The 15291-nt window shown below is 39.0% G+C and overlaps 1 protein-coding gene across 3 annotated transcripts in view; it reads left to right on the plus strand.

Annotated features, from left to right (window-relative positions):
• LOC145509640 (uncharacterized) overlaps positions 1-15291 on the plus strand; it is a 596722-nt gene that overhangs the window by 96734 nt on the left and 484697 nt on the right. The window lies entirely within an intron of this gene.

Below are 15291 nucleotides of genomic sequence, written 5' to 3' on the forward strand. Positions count from 1 at the left end.
ACATAAGTAAATAGAATACTGTAATAAACGTATGCACTCCTATGAGGCCTCAATAATTATTAAATCACAGCTAAATAATATTTATTCTGTAATTCAATCCATTCTTCTACATGATGTTTTCAATCAATTTTATTTTTCAGAACAGATTTAGATTTATAGAAAAATTGCAAAATGGTACAGAGAGTGCCTGAGGCTTCCCAGGTGGCACTAGTGTTAAAGAACCTGCCTGCCAATGCAGGAGACATAAGAGACCTGGGTTTGATCTCTGGGTCAAGAAGATCCCCTGGAAGAGGGCATGGCAACCCACTCCAGTATTCTTGCCTGGAGAATCCCATGGACCGAGGAGCCTGGTGGGACTACAGCCCATAGTGTTGCAAAAAGTTGGACATGACTGAGGTGACTTAGCACGCGTGTGCGTGCGCACACACACACACACACACAGTGCCCATAGACCTCACACCTACTTTCTCCAATTTATTTTACATCAGTATCACAGTCTTATTAGAATGAATGAACCAATATTGGGACCTTCTTAATAAGCAAAGTCTATACTTTATTCAGATTTTCTTAATTTTCACCTAATGTTCATTTTCTTTCCAGGATTCTATCCAGGATACCACATTAAATTTAGTTATTCTATTTCTTTAGATTACTCTTATCTGTGACAGTTACACAGTTTTCTTGTATTTGATGATCTTGACAGTTTTGAGGAGTGCTGATCAGGTGTCCTGTAGAATCCCTCTCTAATTGAATGTTCATAATGTGTGTCTCTCATGATTAAAACAAGATTATGGGTTTTGGAGAGGAAAACCACAGGGTAAAGTGTTATTTCCATTATATCATATTAAGGAAACATGCTATCAACATGACTTATCATGATACTGTTGACCTTCATCACCTGGCTGAGACAGCATTTGTCAGGTTTTTTCTTTATAAACCCTACTGTTTTTTCTGCTTAACATGCTGTCCTCTTTGAAACAAATATGTTATGCACAGCCCAGACTTCAGCTGTGGAGAGGTGTGCTCTACCTCCCTGAAGGCAGAGTTGTCTAAATAAATTCTTGGAATTCTGTTGCATGAGAGATGTGTCTCCACCATTTATTTTTTGCTCAGTTATTTACTTATATCAATATGACCCCATGGGTATTTATTGTACGTTTTATGTTACAGCCTAATACAGCTTTATTTTATTGCTCAAATTGTATGGCTTTGACCATGGAAGCACTTTCAGTTGACTCCTGTGTCCTTTGCATTTTTATTTTATTTTATTATTGGAGTATAATTGCTTTATGATAATGTGTTAGTTTCTGCTGTACACAAAGTGAACCAGCTTTATATATACATATATCCCCTCCCTCTTGAGCCTCCCTCCAACCCCTCCCATCCCACCCTTCTAGGTCATCACAGAACACAGAACTGAGCTTCTGATGTCCTTTGATCAAAGGACATCAATATGGACATCAATACTTTTTTCTAGCACTTCTTTACTTTATGGCACTGCGTGATATTCTAGACTTATCTTCTTATCTTATTCTGTAAGTCCTAGGAATGAGCTCTGGTCCCTTTCACTGAGAAACGGTAGTAAAAGTCAAGTTATGGCATTCGATGTGCTCATTGCTAGTGGGGTGTCATTGCCCTCTCAAATGGCAGAGCAAGGAAATGTATGCATGCTTACTTACTTGTGTGGGCTTCCCTGGTGGCTCAGTGGCGACGAATATGTCTGCCAATGCAGAAGATGTGGGCTCAATCCTTGGGTCAGGAAGCTCCCCTGCAGAAGGAAATGTCAGTCCACTCCAGTATTCTTGCCTGGGAAATCCCATGGACAGAGAAGCCTGGCAGGTTACAGTCCATGGTGTTGCAAAAGAGTTGGATGTGACTTAGCAACTAATCAACAATAGCAACATACAAACCTGTGTAGATACATATATCTATAAATATTTCTGTAGGTAACCATATGTATTTACATTAAGCAATATAAATTCATATGGCTATTTCCAAGTCTAATCCATTACTATTAATATGTGGATTATTCTAGCCCTTTCCACTTTCTTTTCTGAAAGTTCTTACTCTAAAAATGAGATATCTAATTACCACTATCTGCCATCATTTACTTGGTTATTAAGTATCTGAAACAGTATTAGAATTGGTAACCCATACCTGCATGGGAGTCAACTTTATCAGCTAGAGGCCAGTGCATGCATGTGCAATTTATTTTGCCTTTGTTCTTATAGACTCTGTTCATTTCCAAAGTTACATGGGTCTGCACTTTTCCCCCAATTTCCTTAAATGAAATTGTTTCAGATATTTATAATGCAAATCGATTATTTCATGAGTCTTCATTCCATCCTGGAATCCACTGATCTATTTTTTTTTTTTAATTTTCAGACAGTAAGGTTTCCTCCTTTTGCTATAAATTTCTATGAGTTTTCACACATGCATAAAGTTATGTATCCTGTATGCATCCCATACAGACCTTTCACCACCCTAAAAACTCCCCTGTGCTTCAACTATTTATTCCTCTCCATCTATATCTGAACACCTCACAAACACTGATCTTTTTACTCTCCATAGTTTTGCCTTTTCCTAGATGTCATGTAACTGGAATTATACAATGTGTATCCTTTTCAGAATGGCTTCTTTCACTTAGAAATATGCTATTATGTTTCATGTATATCTTTTCATTGCTTGATAGCTCACTTCTTTTTATCCCTGAATAATATTCTAAGGTATCTACGTATAAAAGCTTGTTTATCTTTTTACCTATTAAAAACCATCTTGGTTGCTTCCAAGCTTTGGCAATTATGGATAAAGGTGCTATAAATTCTCATGCAGTTTTTGGCGTGGACATAAGTTTTCAAGTTAGTTGAGATAATACCTAGGAGCACAATGTTATATGATACGGTAAAACTATGTTTAACTTTGTGAGAACTCGTCAAACTCTTCAAAAATGGCTGTGCTGTTTGTACTCTGAAGAGCAGTGTGTGTTCTACTGTTTTCCATTCTCACCAGCAGTTGGTAAGAGGTATGTAGTGGTTCAGTTCAGTTCAGTTCAGTCCCTCAGTCGTGTCCAACTCTTTGCCACCCCATGGACCGCAGCACACCAGGCCTCCCTGTCCATCACCAACTGCCAGAGTTTACTCAAAGTCATGTCCGTTGAGTGGGTGATGCCATCCAGTCATCTCATCCTCTGTCATCTGCTTCTCCTCCTGCCTATGTCATTGTTTTGATTTACAATTCCTTAATGTTATAAGATGTTGAACATCTTTCATATGCTTATTTGTCATTTCTGTGTCTTCTCTGGTGGGATGATGCTTTATATATATTGTCTGTTTTTATTTTAAATTGGGCTATTTGTTTCCTTGTTGTTAGTTTCAAGTATTTTATATAGATTGAAAGCATATACTTTATTGGGTGTATTTTTCCTGATATCTTATTCCAACTATTTTCTGTATGTATCTTTTTAAATTTTTTTTAAAAATATTTATTTATTTATTTGTCTGCATTGGGTCTTAGTTGCAGCACACGGGATCTTCATTGCATCATGTGGGATCTTTCCTTGTGGTTCACAGGCTCTCTAATTGTGGCACACTTGCTCAGTAGTTGCAGTGCATACGCTTAATTGCTCTGCAGCAGGCAGGATCGTAGTTCCCTGACTAAGGATTGAACCCATGTCCCCTTCATTGCAAGGCGGATTCTTAATCACTGGACCACCAGGGAAGTCCCTGTATCTTGTTTTTAAATTCTTTTAATAGTGCCTTTCACAAAACAGATTTAAAAAAAAAATTATAATTCTAGCCTCAGTATTTTAATTTCATGAATTATTCTTTTGATGTTATATCTGAAAACTCAGCATCAATCCCAAGGCCACTTAAATTCTTCCTCTATTGTTTTCTAGAATTTTAATAGTTTTGTCTTCACATTTAGGCTTATGATCAATTTTGACTTAATTTTTGTGAAAGTTGTAAGATTTCTATCCAGATTATTATTTTTTTTTTTTAATTTTGGCAACAAATTGTTCTATCCTCTTTTATTGAAAAAAAAAACCACATACTTTCTCTGTTGAATTGTTTTTTCTCCTTTATGAAGAGCCATTTTATTTATGTGGGTTTTCTATTCTATCTACGTATCTATGTATGTAATCTTTCACCAATACCACACTATCATGATTACTGAGATTTATAATAGGTTTTGAACTCAGGTGATATATAAATTCTCCAGTTTTTTTCTTATTAAATATGTATTGGCTATTATAGGTCTTTTAACTTGACATATAAACTTTAGAATCAGTTTTTCAGTATCTCTAAAATATCATACTAGGTTTTTAACTATGATTATATTGAATCTATAGATCAAATGGGGAAGAATGAATATCTTTACAATATTGTGCATTTCAGTTCATGTAAATAGCATTCCATTCATTTAGGTTTCCTTTAGTTTCCAGAGTTCTATGGTTTTTAGCATATACATTCTGTGCATATTTTGTTGTTGTTCAGTTGCTCAGTCGTGTCTGACTCTTAGCGACCCTGTGGACTGCAGCACGCCAGGCTTTCCTGTCCTTCACTGTCTCCCGGAGTTTGTTCAAACTCGTGTCCATTGAGGCAGTAATGTCATTTAACCATCTCATCCTCTGTCATCCCCTTCTCCTCCTGCCTTCAATCTTTCCCAGCATCAGGGTTTTTTCCAGTGAGGTGCTCTTTGCATCAGGTGGCCTAACTATTGTATTTTCAACTTCAGCATCAGTTCTTCCAGTGAATATTCAGGATTGATTTCCTTTAGGATTAACTGGTTTGATATCCTTGTGGTCCAAGGGACTCTCAAGAGTCTTCTCCAACACCACAGTTCAAAAGCATCAATTCTTCAGTGCTCAGACTTCTTTATGCCACTACTCTTAACATCTGTACATGATGACTGGAAAAACCACGTTTGACTATAGGGACTCTGCTTTTTAATATGCTGTGTAGGTTTGTCATAGTTTTTCTTCCAAGGAGCAAGCATCTTTTAATTTCATGGCTGCAGTCACCATCTGCAGTGATTTTGTAGCCCAAGAAATTAAATTCTGTCACTGTTTCCATTTTTCCCCGCTTTTTGCCTCAAAGTAATGGGACCAGATGCCATGATCTTAGTTTTTTGAATGTTGAGTTTTAGCCAGCTTTTTCACCCTTCTCTTCCACCTTCATCAAGCAACTCTTTAGTTCCTTTTCACTTTCTGCCATTAAAGTGGTATCATCTACATATCTAAGGTTGTCGATATTTCTCCCTGAAGTCTTGATTCCAGCTTGAACTTCATCTAGCCCAGCATTTCGCTTGATGTACTATGCATATAAGTTAAATAAACAGGTTGACAACATACAGCCTTGACATACTCCTTTCCCAATTTTGAATCAGTCCATTGTTCCATGTCCAGTTTTAACTGTTGCTTCTTGCCCTGCATACAGGCTTCTCAGGAGGCAGGTAGGGTGGTCTGATATTCCCATCTCTAAGAATTTTCCTGAGTTCTTCCTAAAGCCATAATCTGAAGCTTTTGACTGGGTGGATCACAGTTTGTTGTAGTAGTGAATGTAGTCAGTGAAGCAGATGTTTTTCTGAAATTTCCTAGCTTTTTCTATCATCCAACAGATGTTGTCAATTTGATCTCTGGTTCCTCTTCCTTTTCTAAATCCAGCTTGTACATCTGGAATTTCTCAGTTCACATACTGTGAAACCTAGCTTGAAGGATTTTTAGCATAATCTTGCTATCATGTGAAATGAGTGCAATTGTGCAATAGTTTGAACATTCTTTGGCATTGCCCTTCTTTGGGATTGGAATGAAAACTGACCTTTTCCAGTCCTGTGGCCACTGCTGAGTTTTCCAAATTTGGCCAGCATATTGTATACAGCACTTTAACAACATCATCTTTTTTTAGAATTTGAAATAGCTCAGCTGGAATTCTATCACCTCCACTACCTTTGTTCATAGTAATGTTTTGTAAGGCCAATTTAACTTCACACTCCAGGCTCTAGACGAGTGATCACACCATTGCGGTTATCCATGTCATTAAGACCTTTTTTTATATTTCTTCCCTGTATTCTTGCCACTTCTTCTTGATATCTTCTTCTTCTGTTAGGTCCATCCCATTGCTGCCCTTTATGTGCCCAATTTTGCATGAAATGTTCCCTTGTTATCTCTCATTTCCTTAAAGATATCACTAGTCTTTCGCATTGTATTGTTTTCCTCTATTATTTGCATTGTTCACTTAAGAAGGGTTTCTTATCTCTCCTTGCTATTCTTTGGAACTCTGCATTCAAATGGGTATATCTTTGCTTTTCTCCTTTGCCTTCAGCTTCTCTTCTTTTCTCGACATACTTTGTTAGATTCAGTTTAATGTTTTGTTGCTTTTGTGACATTGTTATTCTTATTGCTCAAATATAAAAAGATAATAATGAACTTTTGTATGTCAGCCTTGTATCCTATTACCTTACCATACTTGATTTTAGCTTCAGGAATTTTTTGTTAATTCTTTGGGATATCCCAAATAGATAAAGACAGTTTTATATCTTGCTTTACTTTTCTTGTCCTATTTCATTAGCTAGGACTTCTAGAATAATATTGATAGAAGTTGTGAATGAGGACATCTTTGCTTTGCTCCTATCTTGGGTGGAAAGCATTCAGTTTTTCACCATTAAGTATGATACTATGTATAGGCCCCAGATTATGTTTTAACTATACTTTAAAAATATCAGATTGAAAACATATCAGATTGTTATAATTTCTACTTCTAATACCTTTCCTCATATCTCGCTACTGATAAACCAATTAGTATCCTCCAAAGAGATATGACTTTGTTTTAAAGCTAGAATAGGATAGGAAAGAATAGAAGGATTTTCTGCAAAAGTGCAGAATACCAAGAAAAAGTAACATCTGATCAGAAGCACTAAGCTGAAGCTGATCAACCACTCTCTGGGGCCATATTAAAGAAAAAGGGGAATATTTAAGTTTGCTCCAGGATAGGAGTGTCTCTCTGGCAACACCTATTTACCTGATCCCCTTGGAGCCATAGCCCATTCTTCAGAGTATCTTAATTTAATTTTATCTCAGGAGACATTGTCAGTAATTAGTAGCTGAGTCAGTGGGGATTGAGGGAGTTTATCTGTTACACAGAAAATCAGAAAATGAGGAAAGGGATTTCAGCTCTCGTTACCTGCAAGATCTGTTTCTCATATTCCAATTTGGAATTATGAATGAGTTTTACCATAGTAACATATTTATATTCAGTAGTTATTTTTCTCTAAAACTCTTGGTGAGGTTCTGTTCTGCATTTTAGGTGTTTTGTGTTCATTCACAAATATTCATTGAGTGTATTCTCTGAGAGGCTCTAGAAACCTTCCCTTTACCTAAATTATCCCTCTGCAGGTACATGTCAGCTGAACAGCTGGTTTCCATGTCTTGTTTTGGAGCCCAACTATCTAAACTAGCTCAGAGTCATTAAGAGTTCTCCTTTTGTAGGGATAAGGCAAAAATCATCATCTCTCTCTTTCTTTAGTTGCTAAGTCGTGTCCGACTCTTGAAACCCCACGGACTGTAGCCTGCCGGGCTCCTCTGACCATGGCATTCTCCAGGCGAGAATACTGGAGTGGGTTGCCATTTCCTTCTCCAGGGGGGTCTTCCCGCCCTAGTAATCGAGCCCAGGTCTCCTGCATTGTAGGCAGATTCTTTACTAACTAAGCTATGAGGGAAGCCCTAAAAGTCATCATACAAAAGGTCACTTCCAGCCCCGTTGAGCACAATATCTCTGGGCTTGTCTTTCCTCTTCCTCTCAGGCCAATCTATTCTGACCTAATATCAACGATCTTCATTTTTATGTATGTTGCCTTGTGTGAAAGGGATGTAAGAAAATACAATAAATTGGAAGTCATCATGTATCTTCTTGGATTGATTTATATATGAAAAGTCTTCTCCTGAAAGAAGAGAAGTGATAAAGAGGCCACAGAGGGCAACAGAAGGAAAAAGAGGAGAGCAAACAGTTTGGATCGAAGGAGGAGAAGGAGAGGGAGAAAGAGAAAGAATTTGTAGAAGGATAGTCACGGTGAATGAGACGTTGACTAGAAGAGAAAAGGGGAATTCCACTGTGTATTATACAACATATCCTCTCCATTGCATCAATTTGGCAATGTTTAATAAACATTATATTGATTTTAAAGGTTTTATTCTCAACATTGGATTTTTTTAAATTGTTATTGTGACCCCACTTAGGTAGGTTATCGAGTTACACTACTTTCCTTCTTTCTGCCTAACACCTTGCGTATCAACTTTCTAATCAGTCTGATTGTGAAGCTTACTTTTCAGATGAATCAATGACTCAGCTCGCTCTTGATTCCATCCCATCTTCCTGCTGAAATAAGCCCATAATCATGCATCTCCAACCCACATCCCATATTCTCCACTCCTTTGTGCCCAAGGAAGAGGCTTTGACAGTCAGTTGTACCTGAAAGCCTGTGCCAAAGTGAAGTCGCTCAGTCATGTCTGACTCTTTTGTGACCTCAGGGACCGTGGCCTACCAGGCTCCTCTGTCCATGGGATTTTCCAGGCAAGAATACTGGAGTGGGTTGCCATTTACTTCCCCAGGGGATCTTCCCGACCCAGGGATTGAACCCGGGTCTCCTACATTGCAGGCAGACGCTTTACCGTCTGAGCCACCAAGGGTTAAAATAAAGAGTGCCTTATATGCGGAATTAGTTTAAAAGGGTTCAAAAGTCTAAAAAGCAAAAGAAGTGGCAAAAATTAACAAAGCAGGAGATGCTAGCTTTACTAAGGGCACAAATCACAGGGAGAAGATGCTACTAAAACTCACAGACTATATGGAGTAGCTGGGACCACTGAAGAAACAACAGCCGTTGTTAAAGACTGCAGGAAGCAGAAAAGGTAAAGAGAAATACTCTGGTGTCTTTCTTTTTGCCACCTCCCAGGTCTCCCACCCATGCTTGCCATTGATCAGGATTAGCCAGAAGCCAATGAGAGAAGAATCTATGAAAGCCCTTTGCAGGATCAGACATCTACAATGCAGAGCAGAGCAGGAAAAGGTCATGGAAAGGATATGAAAGTAAACAAATTACATACACAGTTTTTCCCTGAGGACCCAGTTCTTGTGTCTACTGCTTGACTCAGTTCTCAGGTCCATGGCTATTAGACACCAGCTCGTCACTGTATGCTCATGTTATACGCATTCTGTTCCAGCTGATGAGGGTGAGCTAGGGGTTTCTAGTACAGAACTCTTCAGTGCTGTGCTGTGATCACTTAACAGCCATAGACAGTCTATGCGTCAAGGCTAAAACTAGATCGGTCTCTGAACTTGGGTCCATCACAGAGACATCACAACTGCTGGTCTCCCCACAAGGCCATCTTCCAGATAAATGTATGTAGAAACTTCCCGGTCTCATACTACACATGGAAACCAGGTAAGTGGGTCATACCCTCCTCTTGCCAGAAAGTCTGCTTGTTGAAGATATCTTATATCCAAGTCGTGCTAAGCAGCACCTTTCACAGCTTTATCCCTGGCTATGGCCAGCTGTGTGATTGGGGAAGAATAAATGACCTGTTACCCTGTGGGATTCTGGCCCTAATTTTAGGACATATAAGAGGAAATGACAGAGTTGTGTAGGCCCAGGCCCAGGAAGGCTTTGGGGAAGTTCTGCATGCACAGCTGGCTGAATTGCCTGAGCTTTCCAGATCTTCTGAACTGGGAGACCTCCCAGTCAGCATCAGAATCACTCTAGTAATAACTTTTCTATTCTCCTTGATGCTCTGCCATTAGACCTCACACTGATGATATGGACACAAAATAAAGCTTCATTGCTTTGCCTGCCCAAGCTAACCACCTGCTGATGTCCATGGAGAGAATAATATACTCGGTGGGGAAGCTCTGCTTCCAACTGGACTAGGTGGCCAGCTTCCCCATGTGTGTAGAATCCATGCTGGTGGCCACATTCAGTAGAAATCTGTGTCTACCCTATGCTGAATTTTAAACCATAAAATAAGAGGATCCTTTTATCCATAAGATGAAAACAGTGCAGAACTTCTTTCTGTATTCTCTTTCAAAATCCTAACTGCTCTAGGACACTACTCCATTTAATAATATCTTCCTCAGACAAGATGCGATTTTCACCTCCCAGCATAACCAAACCAACTAATTTCTTTTTCCTTTGGAACAGTTTTTAGAGTTTTGAAAGTCCTCAAAAATTGTAATATTTGTCCACTGTCTGCCACTCTTCTACCCCACCCCACTGCTAACATATAAATTGGATCATGTTATTAGTGAAATTGAGGAGACTCGAGTTTACATAATTTCTACTTGTAACATTAGTTAATTCAGATCTGCTGGATCATCAAAAAAGCAAGAGAGTTCAAGAAAAACATCTACCTCTGCTTTATTGACTATACCAAAGCCTTTGACTGTGTGGATCACAATAAACTGTGGAAAATTCTAAAAGAGATGGGAATACCAGACCACCTGATTTGCCTCTTGAGAAATCTGTATGCAACTCAAGAAGTAACAGTTAGAACTGGACGTGGAACAACAGACTGGTTCCAAATAGGAAAAGGAGTACGTCAAGGCTGTATATTGTCACCCTGCTTATTTAACTTACATGCAGAGTACATCATGAGAAACGCTGGGCTGGAGGAAGCACAAGCTGGAATCAAGATTGCCAGGAGAAATATCAATAACCTCAGATATGCAGATGACACCACCATTATAGCAGAAAGAGAAGAAGAACTAAGAGTCTCTTGATGAAAGTGAAAGAGGAGAGTGAAAAAGTTGGCTTAAAGCTCAACGTTCAGAAAACTAAGATCATGGCATCCAGTCCCATCACTTCATGGCAGATAGACGGGGAAACAGTGGAAACAGTGGCTGACTTTATTTTTCTGGGCTCCAAAATCACTGCAGATAGTGATTGCAGCAATGAAATTAAAAGATGCTTACTCCTTGGAAGCAAAGTTATGACCAACCTAGACAGCATTAAAAAGCAGAGACATTACTTTGCCAACAAAGGTCCTTCTAGTCAAAGCTTTGGTTTTTCTAGTGGTCATGTATGGATGTGAGAGCTGGACTATGAAGAGGGCTCAGTGCTGAAGAATTGATGCTTTTGAACTGTGATGTTAGAGAAGACTCTTGACAGTCCCTTGGACTGCAAGAAGATCCAACCAGTCCATCCTAAAGGAGATCAGTCCTGAGTGTTCATTGGAAGGACTGATGTTGAAGCTGAAACTCCAATACTTTGGCCACCTGATGGGAAGAGCTGACTCATTTAAAAAGACCCTGATGCTGGGAAAGATTGAAGGCAGGAGGAGAAGGGGACGACAGAGGATGAGATAGTTAGATGGCATCACCGACTCAATGGACATGAGTTTGGGTAAACTCCGGGAGTTGGTGATGGACAGGGAGGCCTGGCGTGCTGCAGTTCATGGGGTCACAAAGAGTCAGACACAACTGAGTGACTGAACTGAACTGAACTGAACTGATGCAGATGCTCCTGGCTGCAGACCACACTTTGAGTCGCAAGTATTTAATCAGTTTTTGCGTATTACCTTAAGGCATCAGAAGTATCCCTCTCCTTTCAGATGTGGGTGCTTTTTTCAAGAAATAAAGCAGACATCACGTAAGAGATCTCTTCTTCTGGAACTTCAGATAGCAGCTCTAGCCTCATGGGAGCCTAGAGACAATTGCAATGGGAACACTGGGCGGTACCCTGAGCTTCCTCCCCAAGTGCTATGGCCAGGGTGACAGATACTCCAATGGGCCAGTTTTCTGAGGTCATTCTGATCTCCTGCGGATAAAGGTACTTTTGTAAGCTAAACAATATAATTAAAATGACAGAACTAAGATGTTCTAATCATAGTAACCAGTGCAGTGTTTTAACTATTTCGGAATAATTTGTTTCTGTTTCGTTGTTAGCAAACAATCACTAAGTGACTGACTTTTCCCTGATGTTGGAAACGTACATCCTTTGCATATTGATGCAAAGTAGAAAAGAAATAGCTATAGAGCCTTGTGAAATGGAGGAAAGATACACATATGTTTCCATATTCAGTTGTTTTTCTCAAGTCAAAATTGTAAACTTTGATGAAGGAAACACGTTTCCCCACAATGGCCTGGGGTCTGCAGGGCTTCCCTGTCAAAGAATCAGTGGTTGAGGCAATTTCAAGAGCTCTTCAAGTCCTCTACATAGATCAGTTCAACTTAAATTCTTAAAAAAGAAGCTTAAAATTCATCTTCTTTTCAATACCCCATTTAATTGCACTCTTACAGCATCCACAGCATGGTACACATGGGGTTGAATATCTCTCTTACCAGCATCTCCAGGAAAAGGAGAGCATAATTAATTTCCCACACAAGATACTAAGAAATAAAAAAACATGACTAGCAAGATTAAAAATGGAAATGTACTACAATCTGGGTCTAGATACCATCCAGAAAATACAGTGAAGCATCCATGTTTTTCACACTGTGCCACTGTGTATTATGAAACTACCCAGGTCTTTCAGTGTACTGGCTACTTCTTTGTAAGTGGTTGAGTAAATTTATCATCTCAGTGTCATATGAGCTCACTGCTGGCACTGTTTCAAGAAATCTCATTATTTTTTGATGTCTATGATGGATTAAAGATGAGAATATTGCTGGCCTAAGGGTTCGTTAGCCTTGCCTGTCATATTTGTCAGCTACAAAGCATCTCTGCCAAAGGGTTTGGAGGGCGTTTGGGATAGTGGGCCATTAAAACACGGTTCCGTTAACTTACACTCAGTTAGACTGAGGAAATGGAGGGTAACAAGTGTGAGAGTTGTCCCATGGGATCCATTTTCTTTGTTACACACTCAAAAAGGGGAAAATCAAGATGACAGCAGAAGCAGCAAGAAGCTCTCTCAACATGGGATGGCCACATCTTGCAATTTCTCACTGTGGGTGAAAAGTGCTTGTTTGGATAACCTCACAGCCAACTCTGAGAGTTCTGTGGCCAAGCAGCATTCTGTACTGACCTTGGATGGCTCTCTGGCCTCTTGGAGGCAGAACCAGTCTGTCTGAAGTCTTCTGAGTTCCAAGAACAAAGACTGTCATGGCATATGTTGAGACTAACCAGTGATGCATTGTATCTATTCAAAATATTTTCAAGAATATTTTAAATGCATAATAGCCTAGTGTAAAAGAACCTTTAATATTGTAATTTTCAAGCAGCCATTATGTTTACAAGTTTTCAGGAACGTTATATAGTACGAGGTAAAGCAACTGGTGTCTACAGTGTCATCTACTGAAAAATTGATGATCTTATTCACAGTAATGGTATTTGAGCTTATTTCTTTTCATTATTATGTAGGGGGTGTTACTTATGGGCCAAACTACGCAGAAATATAGTTACCTTTGGAAATTTCTTCCCTGAAGTCCAATGTAATAATTTATTGCAGCAAGTACTCTATTAAATATTAGTGGCAAAATAATAATAATACAAACCTATTTCCTGCTTTTATGAAGTTTAGAATTTAGTATGGTGACAGACGTTAAATAATCTTACAAAGAAATATGTATCATTCAATTTGTTAAATTCATTTTAAAGTGTTTGCCAATCTGCTATTTGCAAGATACTGTGTTGAGAGTTCTGGATGAGATAGACATGAAAAAACAATCCCTTGCCCTGCATGATGCTTATAGTCTTATGAGAGAGAAAGACATATAAAGATACTTTGTAACACTTTATAATACATTGTATAAAGCTAGATTCAGCAGATTCCTTACCCTTCCTTTTTGAACCATTCTCTTCCCTTCCTTCCTTTCTTCCTTCAATTTAATTTTTCAATAAATTATTGAATAATATATATTGGGGACTACATGCTAAGTGCAGTTCAAATAGGTTCAATTTCTCAGCAATTATATGCCATGCACAGTGCAAATTATTTCACATACATTAATTCAAGCATCTCTAAAATTGGTACTATTATTCTTCTCATTTTATAGATGAGGAAATTGGAATTCAGAAAGTATATATTTTATCCAAATAGCCAAGTGAAAATGTTGACTTTTGAGGAAGATCTGTGTAACTTCATAGTGTGTATTATTATCCTCTATAAAATTATATAGAATATCTGTGTTGTGAGATGTTTTTCAAGGAAAATACAACTGTTAGTAAAAACTAAATAAGAGAAATTACTTCCAAAACATAAAAATATTTACCCAAATGCTTGTTGAGTTCAGTTCAGTCTCTCAGTCATGTCCGACTCTTTGCGACCCAATGGACTGCCGCACACCAGGCCTCCCTGTCCATCACCAACTCCCGGAGTTTACCCAAACTCATGTCCATTGAGTCGGTGATGCCACCTAACCATCTCATCCTCTGTCGTCCCCTTCTCCTCCTGCCCTCAATCTTTCCCAGCATCAGGGTCTTTTCAAATGAGTCAGCTCTTCGCATCAGGTGGCCAAAGTATTGGAGTTTCAGCATCAGTCCTTCCAATGAACACTCAGGACTGATCTCCTTTAGGATGGACTGGTTGGATCTCCTTGCTGTCCAAGGGACTCTCGAGAGTCTTCTGCAACACCAGAGTTCAAAAGCATCAATTCTTCAGCGCTGAGCTTTCTTTATAGTCCAACTCTCATATCCATACATGACTACTGGAAAAACCATAGCCTTGACTTGTTACTCAATTTTAACTCATTAACAGTGTCCCCAAATCGATTAAATAACAATAAAAGTGTTTTTTAAATGATATGTTTCAGTGCCTTTTGTTAAATAATGCTATGAGATAGCATGCTTATGTAAATACATCCTGTGTGTGTATATATATACATGCGTGCTCAGTCGCTGAGTCATGTCTGACTCTGTGACACCATGGACTGCAGCCCTCCAGGCTCCTCTGTCCATAGAATTTCCAGGCAAGAATACTGAAGTGGGTTGCCATGCCCTCCCCCTGGGGATCTTCCTGATCCAGGGATTGAACCCACATCTCTTGTGTCTCCTTCATTAGCAAGCAGATTCTTTACCACAGAGCCACCTGGGAAGCCCGTAGATACATACATATGCACACAAAAGAGACTTAAGTGAAAACTTTTATCATTCAGATTTTATCTCTGGTCTTAATAGAAGAGCTGTTGGGACCTACTAATTGGCTGTGCCAAAGCTATCGCTGTAACAGTGCAGCCCTGAGAAAGTATGACTTTGGAGGGATAGTGACATGTACTGGGAAGAACATCCACTGCAACCTCTATCCAGCTTGACATGTGCACCAAGGAGGGTGGGGAGGGGCAAGTTGAAATTTGTTGAAGATCCAAAGTATCT

The sequence above is a fragment of the Giraffa tippelskirchi genome, chromosome 6 (assembly GCF_054371585.1).
Source record: "Giraffa tippelskirchi isolate mGirTip1 chromosome 6, T2T-mGirTip1v1.2.pri, whole genome shotgun sequence".
In the NCBI taxonomy this organism is placed as follows: Eukaryota; Metazoa; Chordata; class Mammalia; order Artiodactyla; family Giraffidae; genus Giraffa; species Giraffa tippelskirchi.